The sequence below is a fragment of the Oncorhynchus mykiss genome, chromosome 9, assembly GCF_013265735.2.
Source record: "Oncorhynchus mykiss isolate Arlee chromosome 9, USDA_OmykA_1.1, whole genome shotgun sequence".
NCBI classification, from domain to species: domain Eukaryota; kingdom Metazoa; phylum Chordata; class Actinopteri; order Salmoniformes; family Salmonidae; genus Oncorhynchus; species Oncorhynchus mykiss.
Window position 1 is genome coordinate 53,309,410 of NC_048573.1, and position 20,090 is coordinate 53,329,499.

General features: G+C 40.2%; 1 protein-coding gene across 2 annotated transcripts in view; it reads right to left on the reverse strand.

Annotated features, from left to right (window-relative positions):
• Positions 1 to 3,922, reverse strand: part of LOC110532389 (guanine nucleotide-binding protein G(I)/G(S)/G(T) subunit beta-1) — a 50,722-nt gene extending 46,800 nt beyond the window's left edge. For both annotated transcript variants that reach the window (XM_021616258.2, XM_021616259.2), the window contains exon 1: positions 3,519 to 3,922. The gene's annotated coding sequence lies outside the window, so the exon portion shown is untranslated. The remainder of the gene's footprint in view (positions 1 to 3,518) is intronic.
• Between the last annotated feature and the right edge of the window lie 16,168 nt (positions 3,923 to 20,090).

A 20,090-nucleotide genomic window follows, 5' to 3' on the forward strand; every position in this document is an offset into this window, starting at 1 on the left:
ACTGTCCGCAATAGGCTGAGAGAGGCTTGACTGAGGGCTTGTAGGCCTGTTGTAAGGCAGGTCCTCACCAGACATCGTCGGTAATAACGTCGCCCATGGGCACAAACCCACCGTTGCTGGACCAGACAGGACTGGCAAAAAGTGCTCTTCACTGATGAGTCGCGGTTTTGTCTCAAGGGTGGTGATGGTCGGACTCGCGTTTATCGTCAAAGGAATGAGCGTTACACCATTACACCGAGGCCTGTACCCTGGAGCAGGATCGATTTGGAGGTGGAGGGTCCGTCATGGTCAGGGGCGGTGTGTCACAGCATCATTGGACTGAGCTTGTTGTCATTGCAGGCAATCTCAATGCTGTGCGTTACAGGGGAGACATCCTCCTCCCTCATGTGGTACCCTTCTTACAGGCTCATCCTGACATGACCCTCCAGCATGATAATGCCACCAGCCATACTGCTCATTCTGTGCGTGATTTCCTGCAAGAGAGGAATGTCAGTGTTCTGCCATGGCCAGCGAAGAGCCCGGATCTCAATCCCATTGAGCACGTCTGGGACCTGTTGGATCGGAGGGTGAGGACTCGGGCCATTACCCCCAGAAATGTGCGGGAACTTGCAGGTGCCTTGGTGGAAGAGTGGGGTAACATCTCACAGCAAGAACTGGGAAATCTGGTGCAGTCCATGAGGAGGAGATGCACTGCAATACTTAATGCAGCTGGTGGCCACAACAGACACAGACTGGTGTTACTTTTGATTTTGACCCCCACTTTGTTCAAATGGACAATGACCCCAAGCATACTTCCAGGGTTGTGGCAAAATGGCTTAAGGACAAGGTATTGGAGTGGCCATCACAAAGCCCTGACCTCAATCCTGAAGAATATTTGTGGGCAGAACTGAAAAGGCGTGTGTGAGCAAGGAGGCCAACAAACCTGACTCAGTTACACCAGCTCTGTCAGGAGGAATGGGCCAAAATTCATCCATTATTTTGGAAGTTTGTAGAAGGCTACCTAAAACATTTGACCCAAGTTAAACAATTTAAAGGTAATGCTGCCAAATACTAATTGAGTGTATGTAAACTTCTGACCCACTGGGAATGTGATGAAAGAAATAAACGCTGAAATAAATCATTCTCTATTATTTTGGCATTTCACATTCTTTAAATAAAGTGATGATCCTAACTGACCCAAGACAGGGAATTTTTACTAGGAATAAATGTCAGGAATTGTGAAAAACTGAGTTTAAATGTATTTGGCTAAGGTGTATGTAAACTTCCGACTTCAACTCTATGTACACATATACATGCATGTATACATGCATACATGCATACATATGTACATATACACACACATATATGTATACACACACACACTACTTTAATACCGTACATCAAAATGAAACATACAGTTGTATTGGAAGAATACTGACTCAAATACATAGTGTTAAAACATTAAATAAATCTCATTCATATGAAGAACAGTTACGTCGAGAGTGCTATTACATATTTGTACACGTAGACAGAATATTTCTGAATGTAGAAGCTCACCGGCAAATATTCAAGATGTCCCACACCCCACACTATAAACACCGGTTTCACTTTAATATCATTTGAATAATTTATTCATATATTATAAAGTCGTATATTTACTACCAACTCTGTATATTAAGAAACATTCCCAATATCTATTATGGTAAACCTGAATACATCCGATGCTGGGCTGCTGTCTTTCAGTCTGGGTAAAAAAGCGGTGTGGAAAAAGGCTTTGAACGCCATCTTGTTCGTTGCAGCTGCCTGGGCCCTGAATACAGGAACCCATTCATTCAGGGGGGGGGTGGCGGACTAACGAAATGAATTCATCTTTGTGAAGCAAGAATTACAAATAGCCCTTTTGAAAGAGGGAAATGTTTAACGCTAGCAAATAACTTGGGGAAAACCGAAACTACAACCGCCCTATATTGTTTTTCAAAATGTAACAAATCTGAGATTTTTCTTTCACCCAGAGTTCGATAATGGCAACATCGTTACTACTTGTTCTCAACATTGTGCGACAATGTCTCTGGTCCAATGGAACTGAAAGTCCCGCGCGTTAAAATGTTTGCACAAGATGTCGCATCCCTACATGTTTTATTTATATAGTTAAAAACTAACCAGATTAGGTGCTTCCTCATTTTAAGCGAACGTTACTCATTTCCTCTAGTTTACACCATTAAATATTCACACTGGAGCAGCATTACTATTTAGTTGTAACCACTTGGACACTAGCTAATAGACACATGGCAAGGGTGAACAGATTGTCGAAATCCAATTAACGTTAGTTTACTACATCTCTATATCATTAAACGTGGAGGCTCAAATTAAGACAAATTACATGCACCGTACACGAATAAAGTAGAAAGCTGGCTAACCAGACTACTGCTTACTAGCAACACTTTATACATAACTAACGTTAGCTAGCTAGGCGACACAAAACGAATGTCCCAGCAGCAACTAGCTAACGTTACATCTTGGTTGGCTCCTTTTGGCAGGCAAACAACCACTGTCTTGCTAACCAGCAAACGTAGGCTGTAACGTTATGGCTTTTTAGAGTGTCTATGTCAGGTATGGACTACGAAAAAGTGGGGATCGTAGAAGCTAGCTGTCGGCTCCAGCGTTGGTGTACCAGACATTTGTAGTCTCACTGACTTGTATTAAATTAAAACAAATCCTCTTCTGGATAACCGTATCACTTAATCCTTGCAAAAATACAAAGTCAGATATATCAGAACGTTATGCATCAGCATCTCTGTCACTTGGTACAGTAGTATTTAACTAGCATTTAAGATAACTAGCATTGCTAATTTACTAGTTAGCTACTGTAAATAGCTATCTATCTATGGAATGTCGGTCTACCAACATATTCATCTTTTCAAAATCAAATTTACAGTAGGCTGAATCCACTCACACCATTTCATTAGTTGGCTACAGTGCGTTTGCTATTTTGCTAACGTTAGTTAAATGAGTGACAGGCAGTGCAACTCAGAAATTCAGATGTTGACAGTAGTTACCTATCGTTAACTAGCTATCGATCGATCTTAGCAACTAGTACTAACTACAACTAGTTTAAGTTTAAATTTAGCTGCTAGTAAGGTAGCTAACGTTTGTTAGCTTGCTAGCCCACTCAATGTACAGTATTGCAAAACATCAAGTTAAACCCCAGCCACGGTAAATAACTAACCCGCACTATAAATTGTTTTAAACGTTTGCATAAAGTTACTGTTATATACTGTGAGTAGCTACGGCCACAACTCAAAGTAGTTCAACATCTAATCATTTAACGTGAGTGTATTGTCGATCAACTATTTAGTTAGGTACCTACCCCCACCCCCGTCGCAATAAAAGGCAGATTCAACCAGCGAGTCACTCAACCCAATTTAGCTAACCCCTTTCGCCAGGCTTCCTAGCTAGTTAGCCACCGTAAACCAAGGCAGGCTAACTTACATCTTTAAAAAAAATAACATGTCAATCCTCCGTCCCAAATCATAACTTACCCGTTTTCAGTCGAGGGTATCCGTTGTTTATATCGCATTGACTGGAAACAGCGAAGATCGACTCCTCTCCGCCTACTAGCACACAGACTAGAGCTAGCAAGCTATCGAGGAGCGGCACTCCCCGAACCCAGCTTTCGATCCGCCAAGGGGAGACACACCAGCACAATGATGAGGCAATGTTAACCCTACCAACTGCTTTGTGGAACAACAATGCGTTTGAGTTTAGGGACGGTCTTCTAACTCACAACAACCTCTCCAATCTTCTGTCCTTGTCTTTCCCACCGTTGTTCCCCTATTCACTACTTATTCACACAAGTAATATCTCAAACTCTTCCTACTGCCCTCAAACAGCAGCGATGGGCGCGGTAACCCTGCTCTCAGCTCTAGGAAACCCCACGTTACGGGTGCGTCATAACGCACGGCAAAGGGTCGTCTTCCCTTAAAAAATCTGGGCCTTGGTCATTTGGCTGGTAGCTAGCGTAATAGAAAACCAAAATATTGGCTTTTCATGTGATTTTAGTTTGTACTCCAATGAATGGGTGTTAACATTAAAGGGATAGTTCACCCATATTACAAATTGACATATTGGTTTCCTTACCCTGTAAGCAGTCTGTGAACAATGTATGACAACAATCCATGCTTGGGTTTCCCTTGCACTGTTTCCACATGCTAACGTCTTAGCATTTGTTGCACAAATCACATTCTTGTCATGGGACCGATATTAGCATTTTTTCCACGCATCATGTTCAAAACATCTATAAGTGAATTTGTTGAGCTTCACAATAACTAGTAGATATTTTCGGATGATTTGGACATGATGGGCCAAAAATGCTAATACCAGTTGCTAGTTGCTACAACTATGTTTGGCCTTATAAATTATTGATAAATACCCATTGATTCTTGAAGAATATAACTTACAAATGCCTCATGTGCCTCATGTGCTGTCATACCCCATCAGAACCCAAAGTATAAGGTTGTTTTACTCCAATGTTTGTAAACATTGTAAATGTAAACAAACTGTATATAGCCCCAAAACATGGTTAAAACTATCATTTTGATTTCATGGATTTCATAGTTCTATGAATTTGAAAGTGGTTACATTTCTCCAGGCCCATCCCTCAGCTTTTTACCAAAACAAAGGTGGGGTGCCGACTTTGTTATTGTTTCAATTAAGGTCTAGCTTTAATAGAGAAAACAGAAGTACCAGTGAAGGCAAATATTGTCAGGGGACTATACCATCTCTGTCTACTCTGTAGAAGAACATATCAGTCTACACAGAGACAGCAGATCATTATCACCAGCAGCTAGTGTGTGTAATAGCGCTCAGAGGAAGGGCTGATGATGCTCAGTGGGTTAAGATGTTACTTAGAGACCTGGAACACAATATCCCCTCGTCCATTACCCAGGGGAGAGAGAGAAAGCCTCTTCCCTCCCATAGTGTGACCCTCCGATGGGGAGACAGCAGCATCAACAAACCCCTCTCCTGGAGCTTAAGTTCATTAAAGGCCCAGTGCAGTCAAAATTATGTTTACCTGTGTTTCTTAAAATATTGTACAACATCTGATGCAACTAACACTGTAAAAGTGTGAAAAAATGTGGTCAATGTTAGTTCCTGATAGTTGGTTGTTGAAAATACAATTTACACAGGACCTTCTAATCAGCCGGTTTTGCATAGGGGGAGTATTGGCTTCACCAGGTTAATATACCAATGACAAAGAGAGTTTCAAACCTCTCTGCCAATAACAGCTAGTTTTCAGGTAACATAACCCTTCCATTTGGTTCCTCCAATTAGGTCCCTCAGTCAGACCACTCCCAGACCGTCCTAGCAAAATTGTTGCTTGAGACTTATTTTTTCTAAAAAGCTATATTTGTGGCTTTTTGACAATTTTAAGGGGAAATTATTACAGTAATGTACTTAATTGTCACCCAGAAATGATTTTATATTGAAATAAAACATCTACATTGGGCCTTTAGGATCAATGATACTTCTGTATAACCAGACATCCTCTACTACCCTACCCAGTCTCTGGGGCTTATTTGCTGTGAAGTATAGACAGGAGAATTTGTAGTAAATCATAAAATAAAATGTTGCTATTAGCTCGAGACAGAGCCATGATAATCATGTAAAACTACACAAACTCTGTTCTGAGAATATAAAATGCATCCTACCCATGAATCAGAATTATTTAAATTTTTGTCAGGGTGTAGGTATGTAGGTGTGTTACAGGACTATAGTGTGTGTGTGTGTTATATTGGCAGGCTCACACCTTCTACGAGGTCACCTGAGTCTACACATCTCTGCAATTTCCTGTGTTGCTCAGGTCACTTTTGAGGCCTGAATGCACTGAGTGACAACACACAGCTCTAGTCCAGAGGAAATTATGGCACTGTTCAGCATACTGTACAATGTGCTCACAGAGATGACACCGGCACAATGACCTCTCTGCTATCATATGGGCCACTAGTGGTAACATGATGCACACCCCAGTCAGCCTGGACCATTTGTATGTCATTATATCTGAGCAGTGTTATGAGGGTTATTGGGTCAGTGAAGTGTTTATTTTACTGAAATGCAACCCTGTTTAAGTACTTTGAAACTTATATTTTGGTATTTGTTTAATTAGTCCAATGTTGATACAGCCCCAAAATATTTTACATGTCAACAATCAAGTTTTCAATATATATAACTTTCAAAATACCGAAAGTGTCACAGATTTACACCAAACTGAGTGTGTGTGTGTGTGTGTGTGTGTGTGTGTGTGTGTGTGTGTGTGTGTGTATGTGTGTGTGTATGTGTGTGTGTGTGTGTGTGTACTGCATACATTTGAGCGGATACCTCTGTAAAACATACACCTTGTGGAGTGTATGTAGAGACTGCTATCTCTTCAGCCAACACCTCTGAGTTAATTTGGTGGCTGGTTCCAGAGGGACTCATCTGCACAGCCCAGCCCATCTCAGCTAGACCTGAGTGCTGGTGAGGTTTAGTTGCCCTGGCTACACTGTCTGCATGCATGTGTTGTGAAGCTAATGCCATATGCCCCAGGGAACCTTTTCAAAGATTGTCTGACTTGCATTTGCCTTTGACTTATAGGCTATAAGAGAAAGCCTCACTGCTATATCCATTGTTTAGGAAACAGGTTTATAGAAAGATGTATCAAAGATTGCTATTTAATCAAAATAAAGTAAAGTAATGTGTCATGCAGTGTCAGTTTTGCCATTTTAATCTGGGAAATTCCCATTATTTTACACTTTATTAAGTCACTCATCTGTGACGTTTAAAGGATAGTAGGTCTACTGCAAAATGTTAGTGAACTCTAAACCTGGGAAATGTTTCCACCCAGTGGCTTAAGACAATAACTGCTTCTAGTCATTGGCAGTCTTGTTATCCCGGCCCCTCATATCTTCAATGTACGTTTCAGAAAAATGCATGGAAATTCTCTCCCTCACACACACACACACACACACACACACACACACACCACTGATCATAGAAAGCAAGTAGCAGAATTAATGGACTTAATGGAAAATAAATCAGATTACAAAAAGCCGAAATGGCAACACAAATATGATCTCATACAGTTCATAAAACGGGTGACATTACATTAAGCTCATAATGACCTTGCTTTTTATAGCCAGGATGGGCTGCACTAATCTGATTTAGTGTAATCTGCTTCAATCTCTGATAAATGCTTACTAATGTATCTTACAGAATTGATGAATGCTATTGGCCCACCAATAGTGTTCCTATATAGAGCTTCGCCATATGTTTAAACTAAGCACCTCATTCTCACATTCCTTATATTCTCTTTTGTAGCAGTGCTGTCTAGCATGTAATGACATAAATCAAATTTAAATTAATGAATAGGAACATAATACACTGCATTGCCAAAAGTAGGTGGACACCTGCTAATTGAACATCTCATTACAAAAATAATGAGCATTAATATGGAGTTGGTCTCCCTTTTGCTGCTATAACAGTCAACACTCTTCTGGGAAGGCTTTCCACTAGTTGTTGGAACAGTGCTGTGGGGAATTGCTTCCATTCAGCCACAAGAGCATTAGTGAGGTTGGGCACTGATGTTGGGCAATTAAGCCTGGCTCGCAGTCTGCGTTCCAATTCATCCCAAAAGTGTTCGATGGGGTTGAGGTCAGGGCTTTGTGCAGGCCAGTCAAGTTCTTCCACACCGATCTCGACAAACCATTTCTGTATGGACTTTGCTTTGTGCACGGGGGAATTGTCATGCTGAAGCAGGAAAGGGCCTAGCCTGAACTGTTGCCACAAAGTTGAAAGCACAGAATTGTCTAGAATGTCATTGTATGCTGTAGCATTAATATTTACCTTCACTGGAACTAAGGGGCCTAGCTCAAACCATGAAAACAGCCCCAGACTATTATTCCTGCCACAAAGTTGGAAGCACAGAATCGTCTAGAATGTCATTGTATGCTGTAGCGTTAATATTTCCCTTCACTGGAACTAAGGGGCCTAGCCCAAACCATGAAAAACAGCCCCAGACTGTTGTTGCTCTTAGACGTTTCCACTTCACAATAACAGCACTTACCGTTGACCGGGGAAACTCTAGCAGGGCAGAAATTTGACTAACTGACTTGTTGGAAAGGTGTTCCCAAGTTGAAAGTCACAGAGCTCTTCAGTACAGGCCATTCTAATGCCAATGTTTGTCTATGGAGTGTGCTCAATTTTTTTTTTTTTACAGCTGTCAACTACGGATGTGGCTGAAATAGCCAAATCCACAAATTTGAAGGGTTGTCCACATACTTTTGGTCATGTAGTGTATATCCTGCCAATTTCGTTGTCAAAGCCTTGTTGTTTTACAAGTGACATGGATTTATTATTATAGAGAGCTACTGTATGTATTGGTTTTAACATGTTGATAGTAAAGTTCTCTTCACTGGTCAGCAGGTAGCCTAGTGGTTAAAGCATTGGTCCAGTAATCGAATCCCTGAACCGACAAGGTTAAAAATCTGTTGATGTGCCGTTGAGCAAGGCACATAACCCTAATTGCTCCAGGATCACCGTTGACAATGGCAGACAGTGGCTGTGGTCCCCACTTGAGGGTGTCTCAGGGAGTGTGAGATATGCAAAAAAAAAAAAATCTAATTCATGCATATATTAATTATTACTATTATACTTTTACATTTTATATCAATAATCATCTGCACCTGTAATAGTGAATAACTTTATTTTTTTCGGTGTGTAGTTAGGTCATTTGTATTACAGTAGTAGTAACTGAACAATTAGAGAAGGTATGAGCAGGGATACACACCAATTACAATGTACCAGAGGAGGCTGGTGGGCAGATATATAGGAGGATGACTCATTGTAATATTTAACCAATTAAAATGTCCTGTTGTCTGTAGCCAAACAATTAAAGAATAGTTTTGTTCTCTGTACCGTCAATCAAATGGTACAGTCCTGTTGTATGGACAATTAACCAATTCAATTATCCTGTTGTCTGTAGTCAAACAAGTAAAATAAGAGTTTTGTTCTCTATACCATCAAACAATCCCAAAAGTAAAAAATATGGTCTTGTCTGGACTAATAAACAAAGAATACAGTCCTGTTCACTGTACAGTTAATTAACTATTTTAAACCTTTAACAACAACCGGAGTATTGAAATGAAGGACATCAGAGTCTCCCTGTACTGACCCATCTATATCATGTTAACCCCTGATTCAGACAGAGGCAGCAACACTCAGACACAGACCTTCACAGGTTACACAACTTCACAAGGCAGAGCCCACAGACAGAGATTTTCACAGCTAACACCTTCAGCAAATCAAAATAGTAATTAGTAAAGTAGGGAAAGACCCTCTGAGAACTTGTGTATGTGAATTTGAAATTATACAATGACTATGAGGTTAAAGTGCAGACTGACAGGGTATTTTCCTACATATTGGGTGAACCGTTTAGAAATTACAGCACTTTTTGTACATAGTCCCCCCATTTCAGGGGACCAAAAGTATTGGGAAAAATTAACATGTGTGTATTAAAGCTCACTTTTACAGTAGCATATCACACAATGACTGTATAATGTAAATGAATGAATGAGTGAAAGTTTGCTTACTTCTTTTAGTAGACTAAACACCGTATTGGTCCTACTACTATGACTACAACATTTAGAAAAAAAAACAGTCAATTTGACCCCGCCCTGGGTGGGATCCAATGAGCTTCCTAAACAAGGTAATGAACGTGGTACCTTGTGACATTGGATGGCTAGGTGCCCAATCTGGGGGGGGGGGGGGGGGGGGGGGGGGGGGGGGGGGTCCATGCAACAGCAGAATGTTCTGCTTTCTCTTTTCAAAACTAGTTGAATGGCAATTTTTAACCCTGTCGGTAGGAACCTGCATCTTCCCACAGGTGAGATAAATTGCACAGTAAACGAGAATCACCTGCCACCAACCAAATTAATTTGAATTCTGAATAATTTACTCCAGGCCCCCCAGATTGGGCACCTAGCCATCCAATGTCACTTCATTAACCTTGTAAGTTTTTTATTTTCTTGGTTCTGTGTAAAAGTAAATTAAACAAACACAGCACCCAAAATACATATTTGTATGCATGTTATTTTTGTGATTTTTTGTTGTTGTTGTTGAATTTAATAATTTTTGGGGGGTGGGAATAATGCAAGGAAATGTACATTGGATCCCTAGAAGATGGCACTTCAACACATTAATTAAAACACTTGTTTTTGTCCTCGATGGTAAAGTATCCATCCACACTACTACTGTGCCCCTCAACTTCTCTTCATCATGCTGTTAAATTTCAGGAAGAAGTCAAGACTGCACAGGAGCTCTTTAAGCAGAAGTTGAGGTTCTCGGATGCAGTAAGAAAGCCCTTTGATAAAGCAGCAGAGCATATCAAGGTACTGTAAGAATAGTGTCTTAATAAAAGCATTGCCAACCTGGATTGTACAATATTAGCCCATTCTTTAAAACATTCTTCAAGCTTTGTCAAGTTGGTTTTTCATCATTGCTAGATAGCCATTTTCAAGTCTTGCCATAGATTTTCAAGCCAATTTATGTCAACTGTAACTAGGCCACTCAGGGACATTTAATGTCGTCTTGGTAAGTAACACAAGTTTATATTTGGCCTTGCGTTTTAGGTTATTGTTCTGCTGAAAGGTGGATTTGTCTCCCAGTGTCTGTTGGAAAGCAGACTGAACCAGGTTTCCCTCTAGGACTTTGCCTTTGCTTAGCTATATTCCTTTTTATTTCTATCACTAAGAAATCCCTAGTCCTTGTCAATAACAAGCATCCCTATAACATGATGCAGCCACCACCATGCTTGAAAATGCTTGAGTAGCACTCAGTGATGTGTTGTGTTGGATTTGCCCCAAACATAATGCTTTGTATTCAGAAAGTTGATTTATTTACAACATTTTTTGCAATATTACTTTAGTGCCTTATTGCAACCAGGATGAATGTTTTGGAATATTTTTATTCTGTACAGGCTTCCTTCTTTTCACTCGGTCCTTTTAGGTTAGTATTTTGGCTTAACTACAACGTTGTTGATCCATCCTCAGGTTAAACCTATCGCAGCCATTTAACTCTGTAACTGGTTTAAAATCACCATTGGCCTCATGATAAAATCCCTGAGCGATTTCCTTCCTCTCCAGCAACTGAGTTAGCAAGGACTCCAGTATCTTTGTACTGACTGGGTGCATTGATACACCATCCAAAGTGTAATTAATATCTTCACCATGCTCAAAGGGATATTCACTGTCTGCTATTATTTTTTTTTTTACCCATCTACCAATAGGTGACTTTCTTTGCGAAGCATTGGAAAACCTTCCTGGTTTTTGTAGTTGAACCTGTGCATGAAATTAATTGCTCGACTGAAGGACCTTACAGATAATTGTATGTGTTGGGTACAGAGACTGTGTAGTCATGAAAAAAGTATTGTTAAACACCGTTTTTGCACACAAAGTTAGTCCATGCAACTTATTATCTGACTTGTTATACACATTTTTACTCCTGAAGTTATTTAGGCTTGCCATAACCAAAGGGTTGAATACTTAGTATTTTCATTTTTAATTCATTTGTACAAATTTCTAAACACATAATTCGACTTTAACATTATAGTATATTGTGTGTAGATCAGTGATACACAACCTAAATGTAATCCATTTAAAATTCAGACTGTAACACAACAAAATGTGGAAAAGGTCAAGGGGTGTGAATACTTTCTGAAAGCACTGTGTGTATTTATTTTTGATTGGTCTTTTATTATACTGCTGTTTAAAAATGTTTTCCTTTCTCCCGCAGAAGTACCAGGCCACACTGGAAAGGTAAGTGATCTGCCTCCAGGGCGATTCCACACCAGCGTGGATAGAAAATATTTTTGGTATCTCAGATTGGCAATTCTCACAAATGTAATTGAGACGAAGCATGTTTGACATGCTTTTTACATTTGTATCACAAGCCATTTTTTTGAAAATCATGATGAAAGCGGCCATTTCAGATCTTTTTAGAGCTTACATGCCTCCTGTAAGACCCTATGAACTGTACATGATACAGACAACATCTTGGTGTCATTATACTCCTTATAGTGTTCTCTAAAATATGGAGTATGTCTAGATTCTGAAATATAATGATTCACATTATTTTATTCAACATTTGAAAATATTAGCCAGGTCGCAGTTGTAAATGAGAACTTGTTCTCAACTAGCCTACCTGGTTAAATAAAGGTGAAAAAAAAGAAGTGTATTCTAGGGATGGGCATTTGAAATGATTGCAGTATTTGAATAATATCATTATTTTTTTCAGATATCCGGATAGTCAAAATACATGTGCTAATACATGTTTGATTTACAATTACACTGTGTTCTACTTGTTTCAGCAGAAGGGTGGGGGAGGAGCGTGAGAAGAGCAATGGCCGGTGTGTGTGACAGTCTGTGTGTTGCACAGAGGGAGAGAGAGAAAGTAGCCAAACCGTCTTGCTAGACTTGTTAGACAAACTTGTTGCGGCCATAGAAGCTAGCTAGCGTCAGTAGCCAACTATAGCCAGCTAAAGTAACAAGGCTAATTGAGGCTATTTTGCTGCGCTTCCCGTCCAATGTCTACTCATCATTTGGCCAACTTGTAGGCTACCGGTGTGTCCTTTTTTAATGGAGCGTACTCCTAAAAACTGTCATAAAATATATATATATATTTTTTAAATGTAATGGTCTATCCATGTAAGCTATGTAGCAATGTCACAAAGATCATTTTATTTTAGACAGCCTTTCCCCCTCCCAAAAAAAGCAGGCCTATATTTTTCCCAAAAAATAAATACTAGTAATAATAAGGCCAACATAAGTAGATGTGGTGGTTTGAGATTCAGCCCATGCAACAAAAAAAACTCTCTAGCTTAAACTGACGGGGATAGCCTCTGAACAATTAATTTCAATTTCTATATTAATGTTGAATACATTTGTGAAATATTATATTTCATATTTACTCCATATTTTAGAGAACAATATAAGGAGTATAATGACACCAAAATGTTGTCTGTATCGTACGGTTCAATGGTGTCACACCCTGATGGGTTGGGTTTCTGTACAGCACTTTGATATATCAGCTGATGTACGAAGGGCTATATAAATAAATTTGATTTGATCAGTTTCACCTGTCCTCGTTATTGTCTCCACCCCCTCCAGGTGTCGCTTATTTTCCACAGTGTATTTTATCCCTGTGTTTCCTGTCTCTCTGTGCCAGTTTGTCTTGTATGTTAGTCAAGTCAACCAGTGTGTTCCCCCCCAATACTCCTTTTGCTATTCTCCTTTTGATAGTCCTCCTGGTTTTGACCCCTGCCTGACTCTGGACTTCTTTCCCGCATGCCTGATCTTCCTGCCTGGCCTGCCCTTTGGGACCCTGAACTGGTTTTGACCCTTTTGCCGGTCCACAACCATTCTCTTGCCTTCCCCTATTGGATTAATAAATATTGTAAGACTCCAACCATTTTTTAAAAACCTTTATTTAACTAGGCAAGTCAGTTAAGAACAAATTCTTATTTTCAATGTCGGCCTTGGAACAGTGGGTTAACTGCCTTGTTCAGGGGCAGAACGACAGATTTGCATCTTGTCAGTTTAGGGACTTGAACTTGCAGCCTTTCGGTTACTAGTCCAACGCTCTAACCACTAGGCTACCCTGCTGCCCCATCTGCCTCCTGGGTCTCGCCTTGTGTCATGATACATGGGGTCTTACAGGAGGCATGTATGGCTCCAAAAAGGGCCTAAAATTTCTACCTTCTTCATGATTTAGGAAAAAAAAGTAATACAAATATAAAAAGCATGTGAACATCCTTCCTCCAATGACATGTTGGAATTGGCAGAACAATACCAACATTATTTTTGGACCATGCTGGCGTGGAATCGCCCTTCTCTCTTGCTCTTCTCTGTGGTTCTGAACCCAACCCCACAGCAGCACTGACACCTCTTCTGAATGTTCTTCCAGAAATTGTTGTATGGTGCCAGACCCAGAGTGCGAGTGTTTTTCCTATAATCTGGACGAGTTTAATAGCATCCCTCTGAAGCTGCTACCAGCACATGTCACTGTAGTCGTGGGGCAATCAGATTCAGATAATCCATGACAGATTACATAATTTTGCTTTAACAACCTAATAGAGCTCATTTTAGTTAATATTTTTTATTTGGACATTTCTGCGTGTATCTATCTGAAAGGATCATGTTCTGCTCTTGCCCAGACCTGCCCAGCACTTTAGCTAGTCAGACCATTATTACCGTTCCAGCTGGCTGATAGACGTTACTGATGTTAAGCGTAGCACAGAACATTTTCGACCAAACTTTACTTGCCGATACTTTATAAATTCCTGACTTGGAAGGCAACATGTCTTCTAAACTTCCATGTCTAGTTGCAGGGGGTTCGTTTTAATTTAGAAAATGCTGTGTTATTAAATGTTTTGCTCCATGACATAATCCAACAATGTGTACGCCACCATCTTGTCTATTTAAAATCTTCTCATTGATTGTGAAAGGTGTGTCATGATGACATGCAGCACTTTGCGGCACACCCACATGTCTCAATCAATGAGAGAAGATTTGAAATTGACAAGATGGCGGCGTACACATTGTTGGATTACTTCGTGGAGCAAAACTATTATTTAATTTAATAACAGAGAATTTTGTAAGAGAAAGTCAGCTGTGTGGGGCCTGGGGCAAATATCTTGACAGCTTGCTGTGTCTGGTAACTAGGGGTGGCAGGTAGCTTAGTGGTTAGAGCGTTGGACTAGTAACCGAAAGATTGCAAAATCGATTCCCCGAGCAGACAAGGTACAAATCAGTCGTTCTGCCCCTAAACAAGGCAGTTAACCCACTGTTCCTAGGCCATCATTGAAAATAAGAATTTGTTCTTAACTGACTTGCCTAGTAATAAATAAATACAATATATTGGGTGAATTTCATCTGAATGGGTGGCCAATGTTCCGCAGAGCAGTGTTTTTCAATTCATTCCTGCGTGACTACTAGGGTGTGCACATTTTTGTTATAATCCAGAGCTAATGTAGCACATTGGGATCTGTGAAACGTAATCCTCAGCCTTAAGTCTCCCTACTTGCACCAGCGACACTTCAGGAGGGCGGTCACGTTTGCTAGCAAGGCATGAGCCGAATCAGGAGGAAGTGGTACTCGCTAAGCAAGCAGCGTGAGGTCCTTTACACTACCACACCTGATTCAACTAATCAAGGGCTTGGTGATGAGTTCATATGTTGAACCTGGTGTGGTAGTGCGGCTGGGCTAGAACAAAAATATGCCCACCTTGAGAAACACTTAAAGTATAGGACCATTCTAGATCTGTCCATTCAGGAGATGAATGGCAATTCAACTCATGAATTGATTAACTTTCAACCACATTTTCTTCTTGGGGTAATTTTTTTTTTAATGACTTGAACTGAATTGACCCCAAAGCCCAACCCCATGAATAAGGTGCATTCATGATGAGGCTTTTAGACGGCAGTCGCTTCTTAAGGCCACTAGGGGAGTCCAGATCACAGAGATTGTGCAGGTGCGTCCGTGGCCGGCGTCCATCGTGTCCCTGGTCGGCTCCAAGCTGAACTCCACATTCTTTACATGGATGGCAGAGGGCAAAGGTCACAACATAGGTTAGGTGAACACAGAAGTAGAGAAGAGAGGGAGGGGAAGACGTGTTGTAGTCATGTGGCCCGAAGTTTGCAGTTACTCACCCTATCTCATGGAATACAAAGCATGGGAGTTTTGTAAGAAATATGGTTGAAACTAACTCCCTAGTCCATGCTTACAAGAATCCACTGTTTTTGAATCCATGAGAGAGAGTGAATAAGGGGGAGTGGTGCACACTTTGGCTGCGGGCCTATTCTTTCCCTATCTTCCCAATGTTAGGCTCGCCATATGAATCTGTACTCATCCTAATGATGTTATTTCAACCAGATTTCAAGCTGTTTGTATTGATGTTATTATAACCAGATTTCAACCTGCTTGTAAGGCTGCTGTAACCAGTGAGCTAGCAGTGAACCTGGCCATGTCTCATCTCAATGTACTGAAGATGCTGTCTCCAGAAGAAGTCAACTACCTTGTCTTTACGTTTTGATTCAGCATTAGTATAAGTATTATTGTGACCATTTGCGTTAGCCTACCCTCACCACCAAGGGATGTGGAGCGGATGCCGCCCACATCCAGCTCTCTGACCGGGTCTCCTCCACACAGGTAAATAGTGTAAGAGCGAGCAGCACCCTTCAGTACCATGACACACTGTTCTCTGAGAGAAGGAGCAGCAGGGTGTTAGAGCAGCCAATGCTCTGCTTATACAATCCATAGTGACAGAAAAGGGGTCAATTTATCTTTACAGTCTGAGATAGTGATTACATCTGAAACATCCTGCGTCAGTAAATCATTTTATAGTTATACTGAACTCCTGCATTAGACACCTTCCCATTTATTGCCAACCAAATATAAAAGCCTTTATCAGGAAACTGGTTCATACTGAAAACATGCTCTATATTCAGCTGTGCGTACGTGAGCATTGCGGCCTAGCACTGCTGCTGTCCTAAAGGGACGAGATGAGTGGCCTAGTAAAGTTAGATTGCCTGTACATTTTTGGCCTCGCTCTCATTGACTGCATCATCTCTTAGGACTGCCACTAGGTTGGTGATGGGGGGTTTAAATAAAGTTTCATTTGAACACCACACTATAAACATAAAAAAAATAAGCAGAGGTGTTGGTTGTGTCCAAATTGGCACCATATCCTTTATATAGGGCATTTATAGATCATGGCCCTATGGTGAAAAGTAGGGCACTACATATGAAATTAATAGGGAGCCATTTCAGACACAGTGTGTCTTAATGAGAGCTAGATGATTTGATTCTGTGGCACCTCGTTCATGAGCTCCAACGCCAGTCTGACCAGGTAGTGGATGCTGTCGTGGTCTGACAGGAAGGTCACAGTGATGTCCTGGCTCTTTCCTGGGGTGATGGCGCCCTCTGTGGGCATCAGACTGAACACACTCAGACCGCTGTAGTTCTGGGTCCCTGGCCATTAGGAGATGGGAGAGAAAGATTCCAAGACTAGTAACCTTTCACACTCGTACCTGTATACTGGTTCAAAATCGCAGATTTGGGCACTGATAAGTACCTAAATTGGAACGCAGTGGCAGTAGAGTAACATTATATAAATTACATCAGCGCTCAGTCTCTGCACTTCACAGCACTGTATGGGTTTTGACTGACAGCTGTTCTGAACTTGAGCACCGCAGGCTACAAAAGGTTGCCCCCATCCCTCCCGCTAATTGAGCAACTTTTGAAATTTGAAAAATGTTGTCTGAGTGAGGGAAATGCTGTAAACTAAGAGGACTCAATGTATTTTGAAAGATGAGAAGTTGAGGATGATAATAAATACCACGTTGATGTCATACAAGCAGGCCAAACCCCTGTGAGTCCAAATGTGCACTTCACATTTCCATATCATAAAACTCATGTCATATACAGTGCCAACGTTTATGATCACTATGTTTGATGTACAGTTACAAGATGCCATGGCGTTATACCCTGGACTGTTCTGAACAGAATGAGCCTGTTTGTCTATTGTGAAGAACATTTTCAGCGGAACAGGCACCTGAATGCACTCATGACTCCTTTCTATGCACACCAAAATTATGATCTGTTCCTCTGAATTGTCTTGTGAAAGCCTAACACTGTGAGATCATATTTTATAATGTATCTAGTCATGTTGGCAACAGAACAAACTTTCAAATGATGCCCACCTGACATAGCTTACGATTTACAATGGGCCGTTTTTGGATTGCATAAACAACAACAGTAATTGTGTGATGGTGGGGATGCAGCATTGAGTTTCAAACAGTGTTCTTGCTCTAGTTCATCAATGGCACAGCTAGGAGAGTTCAAAAAGCATCATATAGTTGAATACTTCTTTGAGTCATAAAATTGCATTGGAATTACTTAAGAACTGTGCACACTTTGGAGAGGTGTGTGGCCACTTGGAGACACCAAAATTGTTTTTGTCTTATGTTGCACCTAGGGGAGAGTGAGGTAAGCTGAGCCAAAGAGGTAAGTTGAGCCACCCTTATTTGTAGGACACTATAAAGAAAATGCATAATTTGATCAAATATTTAGGAAGAGGTCATCATTTCATGGAATCTGTAAAGGAAGAAACAACATGGAAAAAGTGATAAGCAAGTTAAATCCCCAAAAATTAATTTGTGTTAGAAGTTTCATGATGCTTGTATCTAGACCAAAGTATAGAATTTTAAGATTGTTTTATTCATGAGTTTGGGTCTCTATAAGCTTCAATATGAGGTATGAAAGTGCATTCTTGTAGCTGTGTGGCTAATATAGTCTAAATGTCAGGGCAAGTTGAGTCAAATTCCATGGGGTAAGTTGAACTAATGGTTGAGGCAATGACAAGTTGAGCAAATTGAAGTGCGTTCTTCCCAGGCGAAATGCAAGGCATTATTGCTGGTTTATGAGCTAACAACAGGGCCTATGTTAAAAGTGTTTGTTAGATGTTAAGCCTGTGGTAAAATATGCTTAAAATTATTAAAAGACAAAAAAGCAACTGATTGTGTTGAATTGTGCTTGGGAAATAAAAATAGACATGGTTTTAAAATTGGAATGGTAATATTTAATTCAGTATAGACATTTTTAGTCGGTTTAACTTACCCTGTCTCACGGCTCAACTTACCCCCTGGGGTAAGCTGTGCCATGAAACCCCTTTATGTTCAACAAGCTCTGTTTTCAAAACTGTAATATAGAAAAAAATACAACATTTCCCATGACTGAATGATGCTGAATAAAAAAAAAAAGGCTAAATTTACCCCACATTTTCCAGTTTTATTTTTTATTTTATATATATATATATATATATATATATATATATATATATATATATATATATATATATATATATATATATATATATATATATATATATATATATACAGTACCAGTCAAAAGTTGACACCTACTCATTCAAGGGTTTTTCTTTATTTTTTACTATTTTCTACATTCTAGAATAATAGTGAATACATCAAAACAATAAAATAACACATATGGAATCATGTAGTAACCAAAAAAGGTATTAAACAAATCAAAATAGATTTTATATCTGAGATTCTTCAAAGTAGCCACCGTTTGCCTTGATGACAGCTTTGCACACTCTTGGCATTCTCTCAATCAGCTTCATGAGGTAGTCACCTAGAATGCATTTAAATTGACAGGTGTGCCTTATTAAAAGGTAAATAGTGGAATTTAATTCCTTCTTAATGCGCTTGAGCCAATCAGTTGTGTTGTGACAAGGTAGGGTTGGTATACAGAAGATAACCCTATTTGGTAAAATACCAAGTCCATATTATGGCAAGAACAGCTCAAATAAGCAAAGAGAAATGACAGTCCATCATTACTTTAAGACATGGTCAGTCAATCTGGAACATTTCAAGAACTTCTAACGTTTCTTCAAGTGCAGTCGCAAAATCCATCAAGCTCTATGAAGTCTCTTATGAGGAATGCCACAGGAAAGGAAGACCCAGACTTACCTCTGCTGCAGAGGATAAGTTCATTAGAGTTACCAGCCCCAGAAATTGCTGGCACAATAAATACTTCACAGGGTTCAAGTAACAGACACATCTCAACATCAACTGTTCAGAGGAGACTGTGTGAATCAGGCCTTCATGGTCGAATTGCTGCCAAGAAACCACTACTAAAGGACACTAATAATAAGAAGAGACTTGTTTGTGCCAAGAAACACGAGCAATGGACATTAGACCGGTGGAAATCTGTCCTTTAGTCTGATGAGTCTAAATTTGAGATTTTCTGTGTCTTTCTGTGACGCAGAGTAGGTGAACGGATGATTTCTGCATGTGTGGTTCCCACCGTGAAGCATGGAGGAGGAGGTGTGATGGTATGGGGGTGCTTTGCTGTCGGTGATTTATTTGGAACACAAACAGCATGGCTACCACAGCATTCTGCAGCGATATGCCATCTCATCTGGTTTGTGCTTAATGGGACTATCATTTGTTTTTCAACAGGACAATGACCCAACACACCTCCAGGCTGTGTAAGGGGTATTTG